At 38.2% G+C, this 20353-nt stretch overlaps 1 long non-coding RNA gene across 1 annotated transcript; it reads left to right on the top strand.

Moving 5' to 3' along the window:
• The first annotated feature begins 376 nt into the window (after positions 1–376).
• On the top strand, positions 377–20109 carry LOC122230947. The gene is made up of 3 exons (XR_006207978.1): positions 377–527; positions 19246–19410; positions 19988–20109. It is a non-coding gene; the product is annotated as an uncharacterized LOC122230947 (long non-coding RNA).
• The last annotated feature ends 244 nt before the right edge of the window (positions 20110–20353 follow it).

Below are 20353 nucleotides of genomic sequence, written 5' to 3'. Positions count from 1 at the left end.
ATTAAACAAAAAGGCAACAACAAAATGCAACAAATGAAACTTCTTTGTGGAAATTTTAATGTAGACTGGGTTATTAAATATTGTGAAGAAATTATTGGGTTTTTTTTTTCCAGATTTTATGACGGTTATGTTTGAGAAAAAATCCTCATTGGTTAGCTGAGGGATTGACTTTAAAGCAATTATACGTAAGGAGGAGGATCAAGAGGAAAAATGGCCAAGAAGGCCAAGAAAGAAAATAGCATGTGGAATGGATAGGTGATACAACATAGCACGTCTATTAAGTGTTGAATCTGAATCTAAGTTACAGGATTTATTATACACTGGTCCCCCTTTATCCATGGTTTGGCTTTGCTTTCTGTCATTTCAGGCACCTGCAGTCAACCTTGGTCCAGAAGCCCATGATCCTCTTTCTGATGTATCCTCAGAAGGTCATTAGTAGCCTAATGCTATGTCACAATGCATACGTCATCCACCACAGTTCATCTTATCATGTAGGCATTTGATCGTCTCACATCATGGCAGGAAGGGTGAGTGCAGTACAATAGATTATTTTGAGAAAGAGATGACGTTCATGTAACTTGTATTACACCTTGCTATTATTGCCCTATTTTATCATTAGCTCTTGTTGTTATTCTCTTGGTGTGCCTGATTTCTAAATAAAACGTTATCATAAGCACGTATGTAAAGGAAAAAACAGTACATATAGGATCCAGCAGTATCTGTGGGGGGCTTGGAATGTATCCCCTGTGGATAAGGGGTGACTTTTGTTTCATCATATCAATCCAATTGGAAAGGGAGTATTCTTATCAGATGATGTTTTTAATATCCAGCCCTGTTCTTCACTGTAAGAATCAAACTTAAGGGGGCACCTGGATGGCTTAGTCAGTTAAGTATCCACCTTTGGCTCAGGTCATGATCTCATGGTTTGTGAGGTCGAGCCCCACATCAGGCTTTATACTGACAGTGCAGAGCCTGTTTTGGAATCTCTGTCTCCCTCTCTCTGCCCCTCCCCTGCTTGCATGGTCTCTCTCTCTCTCTCTCTCTCTCTCTCTCTCTCTCTGTCTTCCTCCTGTCTCTCTCTCTCAAAAATAAATAAACATTTTTTAATAAAAAAAAAGGAATCAAACTTATGGAAAAATAAGACATAACAGTAGATAATAAAGCTATGTGAAAAGATAGATCAGGAAAATAGCCAAAAGAAGCTATAAATGCTAGTATTAGAAAAAGATGCATTAAAGGAAAAATTATTTCTAGAGTTAAAAACACTACCAATAATTAAAGCAACAGTTCACCAAAATATATGATTATCATGAATGTGGATGCATAAAGCAGAGTCAAACATATGGAAAACTGATAAATCTATAGTTATATGGGGAGACTTAAACATGTATCTCTTAGAAAATGTGATCAAGAAGAGAAATTTTGTAAAAACACAGGAGATATGAACAATATGAGTCCCAAACTTTACCTAATAACTGCCTGTAAGATTCTGAACTAGTATGCAGAGAACGAATATCCTTCTGAGCCATCCATGGAACAGTCAAGAAACCTGACCACTTTTTAGGCCATAAAGATCCAAAGAGGTGATAGCCTATAACCTGTGTCCTTGACCGCAATGCAAATAGATTCAATATCAGCAATAAAAGATGATAATGAGTCAGAGTGGAAATTATGAATTTCTTAAAAATAATTTTTTCTAATTTTTAAATTCTTATTTGTTTTTGAGAGACAAAGAGAGAAAGGGAGAGAGCCAGCAGGGAAAGGGCAGAGAGAGAAGGAGACACAGAATCCGAAGCAGGCTCCAGGCTCTGAGCTGTCAGCACAGGGCCCGATGAAGTGCTCAAACCCACGAACCGTGAGATCATGACCTGAGCTGAAGTCAGTCACTCAATCGACTGAGACATGCAGGTGCTCTATCTTAAAAATAATTTCTAAAGAAAGTTTTAAAAACTGGTAGGATATAACTAAACAGTGCTTAGAGAAAATTTATAACTTTAAAGACATGTATTAAAAAACAAGGCAGATTAAATGTAAACAAGCTAAATATTCAACTCAAGAAGCTAGAGCAGACAACAGAGTAAATACAAAGGAGAAGAAAAGAATAAATAGAAAGGGTATTTAGGCGTAACCAACCATATAAAAGCTGATTCTTTGAAAAGACTAATGAAAATGTTAATAAATCTGTAACAACATGTCAAAAAAAGAAGAAAGCACTATTATAAATACAAAGACATACAATATAAAAATGTGCAATATTTTATTAGGCCAGACTAGTTTGTATTACAGTAAAAATCAATACAAAGATTTCAATGGCTTAACAAAATAGAAGCTGATTTATGCTCACAAAAGGCCCTTAGTTTATCCAGGTGATTCTCCAAGATCTTTCTGCAGGTAGCTGAGCCTTCTAGGGTGCTCTGATCTCCTACTATTTGCTTTCATGATCACCCCACACTGGCTATTAGCTATACCCTAGAGGTACCTAGAGGTGATACCCATCACTTTCTGTCATATTGCACTGGACAGACCAAGTCATATGGGCAGGCCTGACAGCCAGGGAGTGGTCTTCCCTTGAGGGTTTCCTGAGAAGAAGAAAAGAAGAAATATAGACCAGCATTCATAATATTTACCCATATAATGAATAACCTTGTCACAATAAATTTAAACATTTACATGAAATTGAAAATTTTCAAGAAAAACGGAAATTACCAAAACTGACCCAAGAAGAAATAAAAGACCCAAACATAACCAAAACTGTTAGAAACACTGAATCAGTCAAGAAACTTTTCCTCTCAACAAAGGCCAACAAAGGTTTGGTTGACAAAGGTTATACTGAAAAATGTTAATAAATCCTCAAAAACCAAAAGATGCCTCACTTCTGTAATTAAGAATATTTTTTAGGGGCGCCTGGGTGGCTTGGTCGGTTAAGCGTCCGACTTCGGCTCAGGTCATGATCTCACGGTCCGTGAGTTCGAGCCCCGCGTCGGACTCTGTGCTGACTGCTCAGAGCCTGGAGCCTGTTTCGGATTCTGTGTCTCCCTCTCTCTCTGCCCCTCCCCTGTTCATGCTCTGTCTCTCTCTATCTCAAAAATAAATAAAAACGTTAAAAAAAAATTTTTTTTTTTAAATAAAAAAATAAAAAAAAAAAAGAATATTTTTTAAAAAGGTGGGGCACCTGGTGCCTCAGTCGGTTAAGCAACCGACTCTTGATTTCAGCTCAGGTCATGATCTCACGGTTTGTGAGTTCAAACCCTGCATCAGGCTCTGCACCCCACTCCTCTTTTGAGGTTATTATAATTTTGATAAGAAACTGGATAAAGATAGTATCAGAAAGGAAAACTGAAGATCATTATCATCAATCAACAAAAACACAACAGTCCTAAATATAGTACTTGTGTAACCAGCGCAGCGAACAAGCAAGAATCATAGGACGTACTCATAAAACATCTTCATTTTGTTTCCCACTCTGCCTTTAAAATGTGTGTGAAGAAGTGGACTGCTTCCCCCCTCCTGGATGAAAACTCAGGCATACTCAGGATTTTTCTGATTATTCCTAGGCAATTAAAAAATCCCAAGTCAAACACAGTCTCAATTCAGAAATTCAAATGGTAAGTCTCATATCAAAACTTAAAACTTGATTGAAGGATAGATCTTTCTTCCCGAGCTGTAGCTGGGTTTTGTGAAAACCCAGTGGCCATGGAAGGAGGGCTGAGTTGACTGTTTTTTCTTGCTAAATTCCACCACACTTAAATGCTGCTAACAGCCTCTCTGAGGCTGAGAATGAGAAGGAACACAGAAAAGGAGAGGTAAAAAGAGCTAAATAGTTCTTTCCATGTGTATCACCGTTTAACCTGTTCTTGTGCTCCCTGGGCCTAAGGCATGTTTAAAACTAATGCCTTGTTTTGTGAGTTTTTTCATGTTGTTTCCCCTCCCCCACCCAGAGCATCTTGCTCTGACAAACGCAGGGAGGGAGATGATCCCACGTGCCTCAGCTGTCCGCAGCAAGCCAGCCCATCTTCAGCCCCTTAGAACTTTAGCTGGGAATCAGTCTACTGCAGCCCAGCTTTGGATGACACAGAGAAGGCTCTCAGAGTAATCCTGTTGAATCCCCTTCCACTGGGTTTAAGGAGGGGAGCAGACTTGCCCCAAACAGTTCCTTGGTTTGAGTTAGAAAAATGTGATCCTTTCTCCAACTGACCTTGGTGAGTAGCACACAAGGGATTTCAGGCCCTATATGTTCCCCCTTCCTTGTGTCCTTGTGCATTAAACAGCATGCACAGATTTGTGCAGAAATCCTGACCCAGCACCAATCCTTGGGGTTACAGTGGTGGGGAGTGGGGATGGATAGTTCATACCATAATTCCTTACAAAAACAAAACAAAACAAAACAAAACCCTCTTCCTAAATCCCCTTTTGAAACTCTGGCTCCAGAATCTTTTATACCTTTGATATAGATAAAAGGCTTACCAATGATCTAAGAAGCTTTGGTCACCTCTTATCCAAATTCTACTGGGTAGTCTATTTCAAGTTGACTATTGTGTCTGATAGCTGTCATTCTAGAGTCTTGGCCAGAACTTCCAGTGTAACAGCCTATTCAGCCAGCAAAGCAATTCCTGGTGTCTACTAATCAAGCCAGCCAAACAACTAAGAGGACCACGTATCCCAGGACTTATCCCAGGATACAGGGGTTATTAAATCAGAACACTTGCTATTTCAACTCACTATAATAACAAATTAGCAGAGGGAGGAAATGTAGTCATTTTATTAGATGCAGAAAAACTCCTTCGAGTATATATATTCAAAATTCTTTTATTCTTTTAATTCTTTTATGATTTAAAACTTACAGCCACCTAGAACTGAAGGAAATTTCATTTGCTTGATAGAATGAATTTCCCCAAAGAATACAATAAACATAATTCTTAGTGATGAAATAATAGGATTCCCACTGAAATGAGGAATGGAATGAGGATGTGATCCTTGCCATTCAGTGTCATGTGGGAGGATGTTATCTACACGTCAATTAATCAGTCAATCAAAATTTTAAAAAATAACATATAAAAAGTAAGAATGAAAAAAAAATCATGATATAGGAGAGTCTAGCCAGTAAATTAATATCAGGAAAACGCCTGAAAAAATACAGAAACTGTGTAATGTTTGAAAGGGGAAAAGAAAATTGACATTTTTTTTCTGACAATATGATTGTGCACATGGAAAACTCAAAGGAATTCACAAGCTATTAAAACTAATGAAAGATTTCATTAAAGTCAGTTGATAGATGGACAACATGAAATTTAACAGCTAACAATGAACAAGAAAATGTAATAAGGAATAGTTACAAAACATATCTAAGAATAAATCTAACAGTAGATGTGCAAACTATTTATGGAGAAAATTAAGGATATTACTGAAAGACACAAAAGCAGGGCTAAGGAGGGGCACCTGGCTGGTTCAGCTGGTGGAGCATGTGACTCTTGATCTTTGGGTCATGTGTTCAAGCTCCAGGTCAGGTGTGGAGATTACTTAAAAATAAACTCTAAAAGAAAAAAAAAAAAAAAGTAGGCCTAAGCAAGGAGAAAAATTCACTGATTTCATGAGAAAGATTAGATATATACAGATAATGCAACTTTTTCAGCAAAATAAATGTCATTCCAGTAAAATCTCCAAATAGGTTTTCCATGGACTTGAGCAAATATTCTAAGAGTCATATAGAATAAAAGTCCAGTGATAGCCAAGACAGTTCTTTAAAAGGAAACTGAGACTCCTCTTACCAGATATCAAAGATTTATTAACATCTATAATTCTACATTATATGATATATATTAATCTATATAAACATGTGTGTAATAATTAAGACAATGTATCATTATAGAGTAATAGATAAACAAATTATCAGAACAGAATAGTGTTCTAATAATTTGTCTAGAATTATTAGACAAATAACCAGAAACACACCCAAGTTTATCTAGGTCCTTGGTATCTAAGAGAGGAGGTAATGCACATAAAAGGGGAAATAATGGCCTGTCCAGTAAATAGTACTGATATGATTCTATTTCTGTGTGGGGAAATAAAATACAATTAAGACATACCTTATATTCCACAGAAAAATGTTTTAGACGTATTGAAGATTAAAGTCTCACATAAATCAGATTAGAATCTGTCCTTGGAGAATAAGCTCCTGGGGTAGGGAAGGATTCCTTAAACAATTCAGACTACAAAACAAAACAAAATAATAAAAAAAGGAAAATATGATAAAGAATTTAATAATAATTCATAAGAGAAATAACTGAAAAATTTGTCTAAACCAAAAATTTTAAAGTTTCTAAATGACAAGAGGTACAGTGAGCAAAATGAAGAGAAACAGAGTACTGAAATGAACACATTTGCCAGATATACAAGGATAAGTATGGAGGGTATATAAAGAACGCCCACAACTCCATAAGAAAAATAGGCAAACATTATTAACTGACAATTTTCAGAAAAGGAAAGCTTCTAACCACCAAAGATATGAAAATGCTCACTTTTATTAGCTATTAGCAAAATAAAGCAGCAATGACAATTTTTAAAATCTAATTATTCCAAGTGTAGGTGAGAATGTAGAAAAAGAGTCATTACAACTGCTTTGAGAATTAAGTTGGCATTCTCTAGAAAATTTGAAAGTATGTAGACCTCTGTTTTAGCAATTTTCATTTCTGAGTATAGCCAAAGGAAAATTCTTACCCTCAAGGAGATAGACAAGGATACTCACTATGATATCACTTGCAATAATAAAAGAATTGAAATCAACTAGAAATTCATCAATATGGAAATGAATAATAAATTGTGATGCATGCATATGGTGGACATAATATGACTTTTGATATAGACATGTTATACATATGTTTATATTAGAATTATGATATATCTGTATGGCACTTCAAATAAATAAATTGATTTGTCTCAAAACAATGAGATCTTGAGAGGAACAAAACAAGTTTTAGAGTTATGAACTGTATTTTTTACCAGATGTCAAATTAAAAGCAAGAAATGATACTTTTTTTTTTTTTTTTTGATATATAAATGTGCATCAGAGATTTAAATGCATGGACCAGGAAAACATTTACCAAATTTGTGATCTGGCTTCTGGAGGGGCAGAGCTGGGTAAGAAAACAAACTTTAACCCTATCGTAATGTTTCAATCCTTTTCACTTAAAATTTGAATTAAAAATGAAAACAAATAAGTAGGTTAATTCTCAGTGGTGGGTACTTGGAATTGTTCTCCTTAACTGAGTATTTTCCTGTAGTTTTAAAACTCCTCAAAAAAATTAATTACATTCAAGTGACATTCTGTTGAGATTATAGAAGGCTTTATGATTGGTGGGTATGGTCCTTCTCAATAGAACCATCAGCCAGATGCTTAAGAGATGCTAAGCTAGAAGACATTGGATGTGCTCAAGGAACAATAGTTGGACAGACCAAATTGTTTAGAAGATAAAGTGCATGCAAAGTTAGAGAAAACTATTTGTGATTAGATGGAAGTCCTTAAGTACTAACCATCTGGGGTTGGGCTAAATTCAATAGTCAGTAGAGACTCCTTCAAAATGTTTAGTTTATTTTTTTTAAGTTTATTTATTTTGAAAGAGAGAAAGTGTGTGTGTGAGAGAGAGCAGGTAAGGGGCAGAGAGAGAGGAAGAGAGAGAATCTCAAGCAGGCTCTGTGCTGTCAACCCAGAGCCCAACTCAGGGGTTGATTTCAGGAACATAGAGCTCATGATCTGGGCCTAAAGCAAAAGTCCTGATGCTTAACCTACTGAGCCACCCAGGCGCTCCCAAACATCCTGTTTAAAATAGATTTTAGGGACACCTGGCTGGCTCAGTCGGTTAGATGTCTGACTCTTGGTTTTGCCTCAGGTCATGATCTCATGGTTCTTGAGCGGTTCTTGAGACCGAGCTCTGCACTGGGCCCTGTACTGTCAGTGCGGAGCCTGCTTAGGATTCTCTCTCTCTCCCTCTCTCTCTCTCTGTCCCTCTCCTGTTCTCACTCTCTCTCTCTCTCTCAAAATAAATAAACATTAAAAATTTTTAAATAGATTTTAGGAAGATGTCTTTAGTTTGCAGAAATTGAAAAGTAAGTATGAGTATGTGTGTCAGGGGTGGGGGGAAGCCACTGGAATTTTTAAGTTGGTAAATTACATGTGGTCTTTAAGAGAGTAGTTTCATCAGGATAGGAAGATGATAAGTTTCAAGGAGTGAGTGGATAATGAGGAAGTGGAGGGAGTGAGAACTGCTTGCTTGGTTTAAAATAGAAGCTTGGTAGTAAAAAGAAGGCAAGGAAGTCTGGTGGCTTGAGGCAGCATTTGGACTGGAAGAGTTATTATTTTTAATGATAGGAGACAGATGTGTATACTTTTTTTAACGTTTACTTGTTTTATTTTTGAGAGAGAGAGAGTACACAAACAGAGGAGGGGCCTACACTCTCAGCAGGTTCCACACTCTCAGCAGGGAGCTTGGTGCCAGGCTGGATCCCACGAACCGTGAGATCATGACCTGAGCCATAATTAAGAGTCACAAGCTTAACTGACTGAGCGACCCAGGGGCCCCGACATATACTTAAGGCCAAGGAGGAGTGGTGGGAAGGAAGAAAAGGAAAATGCAGCGAGTAGATCAGGAACAGCATGATATTGTGAAGTGAGGGGCAGTGTAGGATAGCAAAGAGCAGCTGAGAAGGTAGGTGTGTAAAGGAAAAGAACATGTTTTCTTCCAAAGGAAGGACAAAGCAAGAAAAGACAAGTGAAGGTGCCAATACGTTTTGAGTTGGCGATGTGGCAATGCTCAGCGGATGCTGTTTGTTCTCAATTCTTCAGGATGAGGGGAGGTCACCTACTGACCATGAGGAATGGGAGCTGAGGCCACACATTCAAAGGATGGAAACAATGTGACATATCTGTCGGAGCACGTCCTATCCCTACCTAGACTTCTGCAGGCTATTGCCATTTCTGCTGGAGCTGAGATCCAGATGTGGAAAAAGAGTGGACATGAAATTATCTCGAGTGAAATCTCGCTCACTTTAAATACTGGGGGACAAAAGGTCTATGGTGCCTTGTGAAAGTTTATCTCCCCAGAAAAGTTTGGCATTTCTCAAAGGAAGTATTTGCTCCCATAAAAATACTATGTTAAGAGAATTCTAATCATCTCGGCCAGCATCCACCAATAGTGATGGCAAACAAGCCATGCTGATTTCTGACGGCTTGCAAAGCCATTAATTAGTCCAACAGAGTTCTTTTTAAGATCCAAAGCATGCCAGTATGGAAAAGACTAAAAGCACTGATGAAAATGTGTTTTCTGTTAAATAGGTTATGGAAGAAGCCCAAAAATATTGAAGTAGTAAACATTTCAAAGAGAAACAGTGGAGGGAGTCCAAATTCCCAATAATCCCACTGGAATAAGTTCAGTGAGATCTGTGTGAGGCATAACCCCTTCATGTCCTAAAATAATTTACCAGAATATAACAAAGGTCATCATGTTCTAATTAATTTGGAAAAAGCTCTGAAGTTGGATTCCATGAGTGTTAAATTACTGAAGCTAAATCACATGCAACTAAAACAAATTGGCCAACTATTGCTCCTGGGTCAATTTCAGCCCACTGCCTATCCTTTCTTCCTGTTTTCCTTCTTTCTTGTTTTCTCTTTCTTTATCCCTCCATCCCACTCTTTCTTTCTTACTTTTTTTAAGTTTATTTTTGTTTTGAGAGGGAGAGAGCTAGCAGGGAACGGGCAGAGACACAGAGAGAGAGAGAATCCCAAGCAGGCTATGTGCTGTCAGAGTAGAGCCTGATGTAGGGCTCGAACCCATGAACAATAAGATCATGACCTGAGCCAAAATCAAGAGTAAAATGCTTAACTGACTGAGCCACCCAGGCACCCTTCCTTCCTTCCTTCTTTTCTCTTTTCTTTCTTTCTTTCTTTCTTTCTTTCTTTCTTTCTCTTTCTTTCCCACAGTCTAAAAATGGCTTTTACATTTTTAAATGGTTTTATTTAAAATGGTTACATAAGTATCTTTACAATGTCTTTCATTTTGTCTCTTGGCTGGCAAAGCTAAAAAATTTACTACTTGGCCCTTTGCCAAAAAAGTTTGCCAACCCCTGTACTAAATGATCCAAAATTGGGAAAATAAGAAAAGGAGGCAAGCCTCAAGAGGAGAGTATATATTCCTGGATATAATGGAAATACGATTATGATGCTGTTTATCCACTACTATTAGTCCATTGACACTAGTTTTCCTTTATTACTGAGAGGTTTGCCTCATATTTTATCATTTATCTCCACAGTAGCTTTAAAGATAAACCAGTCTTATGTGCTGCAGTGGTTGTCAGGTGGAAACTTGTGTTTGTGAATGACTGTGAATTACTGAGATGGTAGGTTCTGGAGCCAAATTAACCATCTGTTGGAGGGACTAAAAGCGAGTATGACAAATAACCCAAGTGGAGAGCAAAAATGGTGGATCCCCTTGAGATCACAAAGCATTTTTGTACAGCTGTCCAAAGACAGGTGGTAAGCCAGTCCAAAGTCTGAAAGCTGAGATGCATGGTGCCATCTTGAAAGAAGCCCAGAAGTTAAAAAAAAAAGGGGAGTGGGCAGGGAACAGAACTTAACATCAAGGAAGACTTCATGAACAAATGGAATGTGAAGATGCTAGGATCTCTCTCATGTCTTCAGAGGGGACTGGTCACATGTGCATTTCTGGAAGCAGTGGTTGCTGCTGAACAAATGAATCAGCATCGGAGTGAGTGGGTGTGGATGGTTAATTTGACCAGGAGAGTTGTGGTTCCTCTTGACTACCCTTGGGGTGATTCACTTCTGTGTAACAACAGAATTCTGACAGCAAAAGCCTTTTTGTTGTCAGGTGATTTTTCTCTCACTTTCTCTCAGTTATTCTCTTAATAATCTCACGAGTTATTATTTTTTTCCATGACAGATAGGCAAGCTGACACTCAGAGCAGTTGAGCAACTTGACCAAGGCCATCCACTTTGTAAATGAAAGTCATGATTTACTTACTCTCAGACCTTCTTTCCTCCAGCCCCAGAGCACTTTACCATTAATCTTTTATCAAAGCTTACCCTCTTTTACAGTGAGCTGTTGAGAACTAGGCTTAACCAATGGGTTACCCAGTTAATACATAATTTGAAATGTCCAGAGGCCTTCTTTTTTTTTAAAGTTTATTTATTTATTTTGAGAGAGGCAGAGAGCAAGCGGGAGAGGGGCAGACAGAGAGGGGGACAGACCCCAAAGTGGGCTCTGTGATGACAGCTGAGAACCTGATGTAGGGCCCAAACACACAAACTGTGAGATCATGACCTGAGCCAAAGTCAGATGCTTAACCGACTGAGCCACCCAGGTGCCCCAGTGAAATGCCCGGAGGCCTTCCCCATGGACCTCATACAAACTAAATAAATTTAAGCATTTTAAAAATCCTTATTGACTCCAAATTTTGGACGGTGGAATTTCTTGTTAGTTTGTTCAGGAATTTTTAAAATTTTATTTTATTTTTAATAGCTTTATTGAAGTACTTTTGATATAAAATAAACTGAATATATTATAGTATAAAATCTGATGAATTTTGACATGTGTATACCCCTGTGAAATCACCCCCAAAGTAATGAACACCCCATACCCATCAACCCCCAACGTTTCCTCATGCCCCTTGTGATCTTTTCCTCCTGCCCCTCCTCCCATCCCCAACCCTTCCAGCCCTTACCCTATCTCCAAGCCTGTGTTCTGTTGCAACAGATTAGTTTTCATTTACTAGAATGTCAAATAAATAGGATCATACTATATGTATTCTTTTTGTCTGGCTTCTTCCACTAAGCATGATGATTTTGAGGTCCATCCCTGTTCTGACATGTATGAATGGTTTATTCCTCTTTGTTGCTAATAGTCCATTGTACGGAGATGCCATAGGTTTTTTCATTTATTCACCTATTGATTGATACACATTTGAGTTGGGTTTTGTTCTCTTGGGTAAATACCTAAATATGGAAAGGCTGGATCATATGATCAGAATGTGTTTAGCCTTTTATGAAACTGTCAAACACTTTTTAAAAGTGGTTGCAGCATTTTGCATTCTTGCCAACCGAGTATGAGAATTCCAGTTCCTTCGCAGTCTTGTCCACACTTGACATGGTTAGCCGTTCCAATTTTAGCCGTTCTAATCTGTTTGTAGTGGTATTTCATTGTGGCTTTGATTTGCATTCCCCTATTGACTAACAGCAGTGAGTTTTTCTACCTGTGCTTATCTGCCATCAGTATACTTTCTTGGTGAAGTGTTTGTTCAAATCTTTGACCCATTTTTTTACTGGGTTGTTTGTTTTCTCGTTACTGAGTTTTGAGGTTTCTTAATGTATTGTGGATTAAGTCCTTTATCAGATGTATGATGTGGAAAGAGTGTCTCCCAGCCTGTGGCTTGTCTTTTCATTCTCTTAATGTAGCCTTAGAAGAGCAGCTTTTACTTTTGATGACATCCAATTTATAATTTGTTCTTCTTGGATCATGTGTTTGTGTATGGTCCAATTGTCAAGCTTACAGAGAACACCACACAGAATATTTATGGTTCCCATAGAGGATTTTCTGCTTTGCTTACTTACTTTAGACTGGAGTCACTTTCAATGCCTTAGAGATGACGAGAAGTCCTCTGAAAGTTCTTTCAATTGTGTATTCCATTCTCAGATAATGTCCCTCATATTCAGAGATGAATGGGTTCCCAGGGTTTTATTCATTTTAGAGAAGAGATGGGACCGAGTTACGACCATAATTGAAAGATTGCACAGTTTACTGAATGTTGGTATTGCTGAGAAGTAGATCATGCTGTCAGGGTTTTATAAGGCCCTGTATCCTAAGGAGCTCACGTAATTTAGTATCAAAAGGGAAGTTAGTAATCATCTTGCCCACTTGCCTATGTAGCCCAGGCTTCCTTCCCATTGAATCTTCCCTCTTTCATTCAGATTTTTGCTTAAAAGTCAACTTTTCAAAGAGGCGTTCATCTTACCTAAAATAACAAAACCCTCCTGGCCCCGTTACCTTCGATTTCCCTCCTCAGCTTTGCTTTCCTCTATAACACCACTACCTGAAATTTTATTGTGTATTTAAATTTTATGTATGTCTTTATTTTTTTTCTCTGCCCCTCCTACATGGGTAGACTTCTCTGTTCATTACTGTATCCAAGCACCCTCCCATGTAACCATTCAAAAAATATTTATTGACTGAATGAATTTCTTCTCAGCCTGAGTGTCAGCTCTGACAAATAACACATTGTACTGGAAAGAGAGCCACGTGTCCTGCATACTCGGCCTTTCTCTGCCACCAGCTATGGAATTTTGTTAAACGACTGGGTTGACTTTGTGCTATTTAAAGACTGACCGGTCCGGCTCCATCACACCGCGATCATAGGAAATTCATACCATGAGGCAGCCCCTGCCGGTGTGGGGCTCTGAAGACATTAGATTTTTTTCTTCTGGGGAAACAAATTTAGCTTTTCTAAAAAAGAAAAATTGGAACCAAAAGTTGAAACCAGACAGTTTCTATTCTTTCTACTGGTTTGAAGATCTGCTTCCTTTGGAAACTTACTCTGAAGAGTGCCAGGCGTGGTCTGAGTACTTTGATCCTCCAGTGGGCAGGTATCACTATTGTCTTCACTCTGCAGAGAAGAAAACAGGCGTTGGGAGTTCCACAATTTGCCTAAAGCAATGGTAAGCTGGGAAGTCATAGAACAGGATTGACTCCAAGAAGTCTGACTCAGGAGCCCATGTCATTTCTTCTATGTTCTGTTGCCTTTTATTTAATGCTGTGTTTTAAAATAGATATTATATTTACATGAAGAAGCAAAACAATATAAAAACTTATACACTGAGAATCTTGTTTCCACCTTCTTCTCTCCTTCCTATTGAAAACACTTTATTAGATTTTAAAATTTATCTTTTTAAGGTTTGCTTATACAAATGAGTATTTTTGTTTCTCTTCATTTTTGCAACAAAGGTAACATTTCAGATCCACTGTTCTATCTACTTTGAAAAAAAGTCATGGTTTGGGGCACCTGCGTGGCTCAGTCGGTTGAGCACCCAGCTTTGGCTCAGGTCATGATCCTATGGTTCGTGGGTTCGAGCCCCACGTCGGGCTTTGTGCTGATAGTGCAGAGCTTGCTTGGGACTCTCTCTCACTCCCTCTTTCTCTGCCCCTCCCCTGTGCATGCTCTCTCTCTCTTCCTCAAAATAAATAAATAAACTTTAAAACAAGTTGTGATTTTAAATATACATTGTTCAGCTGTTATTTTGCAGAATTTCAAAACAATGGAGAAAATCAAAAGGAATATCACAATGAACACTAATATATGCTTCACCTAGATTTTCCAATTTTTAACATTTGCCACTTTATGTTTTCTTCATTCACCTATTTGCTGTTGTTTTGCTGAACCATTTGAAAGTAAGTGGATCTATCATGACACATCGTCCCTATATACTTCAGTGTGTAACTTCTAAGTAACCAAAATACCATATTTACAAAAGTAAATATTGCAAAAGTAATATTGAGTCAATAACATCTAATATACAATCCATACTCAGGCTTCCCTTGTTGTGCCAATCGTGTCAACTGTTTACTTTTACAACTGTTTACTTTTTTCTGGTTTGGGAAATTAAAAGTTGCATTTAATTTTCATGCCTCTTTAATGTCCCTTTATCTGGAAAAATTTCTCGTGACTTGTTTTTTTTTATTTATTTTTTATTTTTTTTTTTTAATTTTTTAACGTTTATTTATTTTTGAGACGGAGAGAGACAGAGCATGAACAGGGGAGGGGCAGAGAGAGAGGGAGACACAGAAGCTGAAACGGACTCCAGGCTCTGAGCTGTCAGCACACAGCCCGACGTGGGGCTCGAACTCACGGACCGTGAGATCATGACCTGAGCCGAAGTTGGACGCTTAACCGACCGAGCCACCCAGGCGCCCCAATGACTTGTTTTTTTTAATCTTTCATGATATTAACATTTTTGAAGACACGCCATTTCTTTTATAGACCATCTCACACTCTGGATTTTTCTGCATGTGTTCTTGTATATTTGGACAAACTCTCCTCGTACGGCCACCACATAGGTGATATTATGTTCCTGCCACTGCATTGCACCAGGAGGCACTGAATTTCAGCATGTTCCTTTATTGACAATATTCCCTTTTATGACTTTGTTGAGATTTGTTCACCAAAGGTCTCCGTTATGAAAAAAACTTTTCTCTCCAGGCTGTGCGAATACCCTATTTCCCATAACCTTTCACCCAATACTTCTTACTATCCATTGATAATCCTTGTCTGAATCAATTGTTGCATTGGGATTGCAAAATGGTAGAGTTCTAATTCTGTCATTCCTTCTACATTTATTAACTGAACTTCTTAGTAAGGGCTTCTTCCGCTTATATACATACTTGTTAATTTAGTACCATTTTAATCTCAATGGTCTTTTTTATCCTTACCATTACTATCATTATCCTTTTTGATGCTCAAAACTTTGATGTTTTACTGTTGGCCTGATCCTATATTCATTTCACCTGTTTCCATTAGTCTTTGGGTACTGTCTTGCTTTCAGGCACAACTAAATACACACATCTTGTACTTTGCTTAAATGCCATGCTTTTTTTTTTCTTTTAAAATATATCCTGGAGATTTCCAAAATCACTGTGTTGAGAATGCTCTCATTTTTTTTTTTTAAACTGGTGCACTGTGTCTTATTCTGTGGATTGTTTACTAAACCAGTCCTCTTGCTGGAGATGCAGTTATTTGCAGATAATGCCATGGTGCAAAACCTGGTGTATACATATTTTCATTCCTGTGCATTTGTAGAATAAATTCTTGGAAGCAGAATTGCTGAGCAGATGAAATGCATACTTAGTTGTTGTTAAATATGCCAGATTCCCCTATGTGGACTGTACCATGATGCACTTCTACTGACAGAGACCCCTGGATTGCTGCTAGGAAGGTCTGTTTCTGAGGTTCTAGTGGTACCTTCCAAATTTCCCATCTTCTTGACTGGGGTAGAAGTCGCAGCTCCACCTGTGGACTAGTTCAGTGATGATTTTCAGGGAATTGTTCCTGGAGTCCCAGCCCAGCTCTTTGCATGCTTCCAATAATTTGTAAGCACCCATTTTCCACGTTTAAATCTCTTTCTGTACAAAATGCCTAGAAAGGTTTCAGCTTGATTAGCACACTCATTTTTTTTTTTTTTTTTTTTTTGCTCGCCATGAATTTTTTTTTAATATAATTTATTGTCAAGTTGGCTAACAGTGTATATAGTGTGTTCTTGGTTTTGGAGGTAGATTCCCATGATTCATCACTTACATACAACACCCAGTGCTCATCCCAACAAGCGCCCTCCTCAATGCCCATCACCCATTTCCCCTCATTCCTGCCCCCCAACCCTCAGTTTGTTCTCTGTATTTAAGAATTTCTTATAGTTTGCCTCCCTCTCTGTTTGAAACTATTTTTCCCCTTCCCTTCCCCCACAGTCTTAAGTTTCTCAAGTTCCACATATCAGTGGAAACATATGATATCTGTCTTTCTCTGACTGAGTTACTTCACTTAGTGTAATACCCTCCAGTTTTATCCACATTGTTACAAATGGCAGGATTTCATTTTTTCTCATTGCCAAGTAGTATTCCATTGTATATATAAACAACATCTTTTTTTTGTATTCCTCACCATTTATACTATTTTATTTTTTTTTATTTTTAATATATGAAACTTATTGTCAAATTGGTTTCCATACAATACCCAGTGCTCATCCCAAAAGATGCCCTCTTCAATGCCTGTAACCTACCCTCCCCTCCCTCCCACCCCTCATCAACCCTCAGTTTGTTCTCAGTTTTTAAGAGTCTCTTATGCTTTGGCTCTCTCCCACTCTAACCTCTTTTTTTTTTTTTTCCCTTCCCCTCTCCCATGGGTTTCTGTTAAGTTTCTCAGGATCCACCTAAGAGTGAAAACATATGGTGTCTGTCTTTCTCTGTATGGCTTATTTCACTTAGCATCACACTCTCCAGTTACATCCACGTTGCTACAAAGGGCCATATTTCGTTCTTTCTCATTGCCGTGTAGTACTCCATTGTGTATATAAACCACAATTTCTTTATCCATTCATCATAAACAACATCTTCTTTATCCATTCATCAGTTGATGGACTTTTGGGCTCTTTACATAATTTGGCTATTGTTGAAAGTGTTGCTATAAACATTGGGATACGTGTTCCCCTATGTATCAGCACTCCTGTATCCCTTGGGTAAATTCCTAGTAGTGTTATTGCTGGCTCATAAGGTAGTTCTATTTTTAGTTCTTTGAGGAACCTCCACACTGTTTTCCAGAGTGGCTGCACCAATTTGCATTCCCACCAACATGACAAGAGGGTCCCTGTTTCTCCACATCCTCACCAGCATCTGTTGTTTCCTGAGTTAATTTTAGCCACTTTGACTGATGTGAGGTGGTATCTCAATGTGGTTTTGATTTGTATTTCCCTGATGATGAGTGGTGTTAAACATCTTTTCATGTGTCTGTTAGCCAACTGGATGTCTTCTTTGGAGAAGTGTCTATTCAGGTCTTCTGCCCATTTCTTCACTGGATTATTTGTTTTTTGGGTGTTGAGTCTGGTAAGTTCTTTACTGATTTTGGATACTAACCCTTTATCTGATATGTCATTTGCAAATATCTTTTCCCATTCCATCCGTTGCCTTTTAGTTTTGTTGGTTGTTTCCTTTGCAGTGCAGAAGCTTTTTATCTTGATGAGATCCCAATAGTTAAGTTTTGCTTTTATTTCCCTTCCCTTCAGAGATGTGTCAAGCAAGAAATTTCTGCTGCTGAGGTCAAAGAGGTTGTTGCCTGTTTTCCCCTCAAAGGTTTTGATGGTTTCCTGTCTCACATTTAGGTCTTTCATACATTTTGAGTTTATTTTTGAGTATGGTGTAAGAAAGCGGTCTAGTTTCATTCTTCTGCGTGTTGCTGTCCTGTTCTCCCAGCACCATTTGCTAAAGAGACTGTCTTATTCCATTGGATGCTCTTTCCTGCTTTGTCAAATATTAGTTGGCCATACACTTGTGGGTTCAATTCTGGGTTCTCTATTCTATTCCATTGATCTATGTAGCACACTCATTTTTGGTTTCCTTCCCTTCTTTGGCTTACTTCCCCTACTCCCACAGGATCATTTCCACTTCCCATATTAATAACTGCATCCCAATTTGCATCAAGGTCAGCTTTTGGGGGTATTCAAACTGAGAAAACAATGGACATATATTACTCTCATGATTAGGGTGAAAAGTTCTTTTAAAATCCTATTATAAGGAGTTATTAATTTTTGAAATACCAAATATCTGCTAAAGAAGATGATGCTATTTGTTTTGTGACTTGAATTGAAGGTATAAATCTTTATCCCCTTGTAAAGTGGGATCATATTTGAAGTATTAATACAAATATTATTTCCACATCTCTGAGACCACTAAAAATTTTCCATTCCTCCTAATCTGTTCAAGTCAGTAGAAGAGAACTAAAAACATAAGGTACAAGCAGAAGAAAAAATAGGGGAAAAATCAAGCAAATAACTGAACAACTTTGTGACCTAAAGGAAAGAAGTATAATGTTGTTTACTTGAATAGTGATCTTTTCTCATACCAAGAAGCTAAATGACTTCCACAGTGACTTGAAGAAAGAAGTGTAAAGGAAAGAGATGCCATGCATTCAGGAGGGCAAGCTGGAACTGGAAGCCCCCTCACCAGCAACATTACAGGAGCAAGTGCAAGCTTTGGCAATATGGTGGTCTTGTTGCCCACTTAAGACCGCCAAGCTCCAAGGATTAGCATGCTGATTCTCCATCGCCTTTTTTGGAATTATCCTTAACTGAGGCTGGAAAACTTGCCCAGTAGCCCATGTGATCCATCTCATGTGGACAACCCATGACAGATGTGCCAGATGCTTATAAACTCCCATCTTCTCAGATGAGGCTAGGAGAACAGGACACCTCATTGGATTATGTAGTTGTGAAGGGTAAATCTTGCCTTTGAGTGAGGTGTAACTATACAAAACTATCTAGAAATTGCCTGCTGAGCAGGGCAGGTGGTAAAAACATCTCTCATATCACACTGTGACTGCTATTACTGATGGTAACCGCTGATTTTTTGAGTGCTATGTTTCATGCTCTATATTTAATCTCACAGCCACCCTTTGACATAGGTATGTTCTTTCTCTGGTTTTACATATCAGGAAACTGAAATGCAGAAAAGATAAGGAATACAAAGCTTTCACCACTAATGAATGCAGAATTGGGCTTGTGACTTAACAGCTAACATATAAACATCATAGTTCTTACTACTGGTGGTCACGAAGACAAGCACTGGAAGAGGCATATGTAAAACTGAGCAAAACCAGGTAGGTATGGTTACCATGTTGTAGGGTTGGGAATGATTAATCACCCCCTCCCCCAAGGTGTCCACTATAATACGACATTGTTACTCCTCCAGATGTTACTTTTACTCATTTTGTTATATAGCTTCCATCTTGGGTTTCGGAGCAGAGGCACCAGATTCTCATTTTAATGTTATAATAGGAATGGGCTTTGTTTGTGCCTTTTTCTTGCTCGTGTTATCACCAGTGCTATTAGAACAGATTCATGTGGTGTCGTTCCTCGTTCCCATTACAACCTTTATCACAATAATATGGTGCAGTATTGGAATTTTAATGGCTCATATATTCTGTGAAACATGATGGTAATAAACTGTAATGCTTTGACCTCAGCTTTTTAATATTTGATGCATCGCCCCTTCCCTACCCACCTAGCCCCCTCCTTTCCTCATGCTATTTGAATGAGGATGAGGTAGAATGGGCAGTCACTCAAAGAAGGAAACATTTACCAAGTGGAATACACCTGTTTATAAGCCTATTAAAAGTGTATAGACATTCGTGTTCTATTTTGAAAAGAACAAATCACCCTTTCTCCTCATGGCAGACAACACAAGGAGAATGTAAACTAGAAAACATGAATCAGCTCTTATTACGGGAATCACAACAGGAACAGAAAATGGCACATTGATCATCTATTCTTGAGACAATGGCTAAACTGAGAGCCGAAGCACCACAAAAGCAACTTCCTTCTTCCTGCAGTTGGCTGCATGTATCTATGAACAAAGTGAAGAATATGAGAAGGCAACCCAGAAATGAATTCAACATCAAAGACCAGCCTCGCTGTTTATTTAGAACCCACGTCACGCATGACTCAGGTAAGACCCAGCAATAAGAACCTTCATGGAGCCAGCCAAGAAATACCATGACTGAAATGAATTGTTGACTCCTATATCTCATCATTTGATTTCTC

The sequence above is a fragment of the Panthera tigris genome, chromosome A1, assembly GCF_018350195.1.
Source record: "Panthera tigris isolate Pti1 chromosome A1, P.tigris_Pti1_mat1.1, whole genome shotgun sequence".
NCBI classification, from domain to species: Eukaryota; Metazoa; Chordata; class Mammalia; order Carnivora; family Felidae; genus Panthera; species Panthera tigris.
The sequence above is the reverse complement of the archived record's forward strand: the minus strand, read 5'-3'. Positions and strand labels throughout refer to the sequence as shown.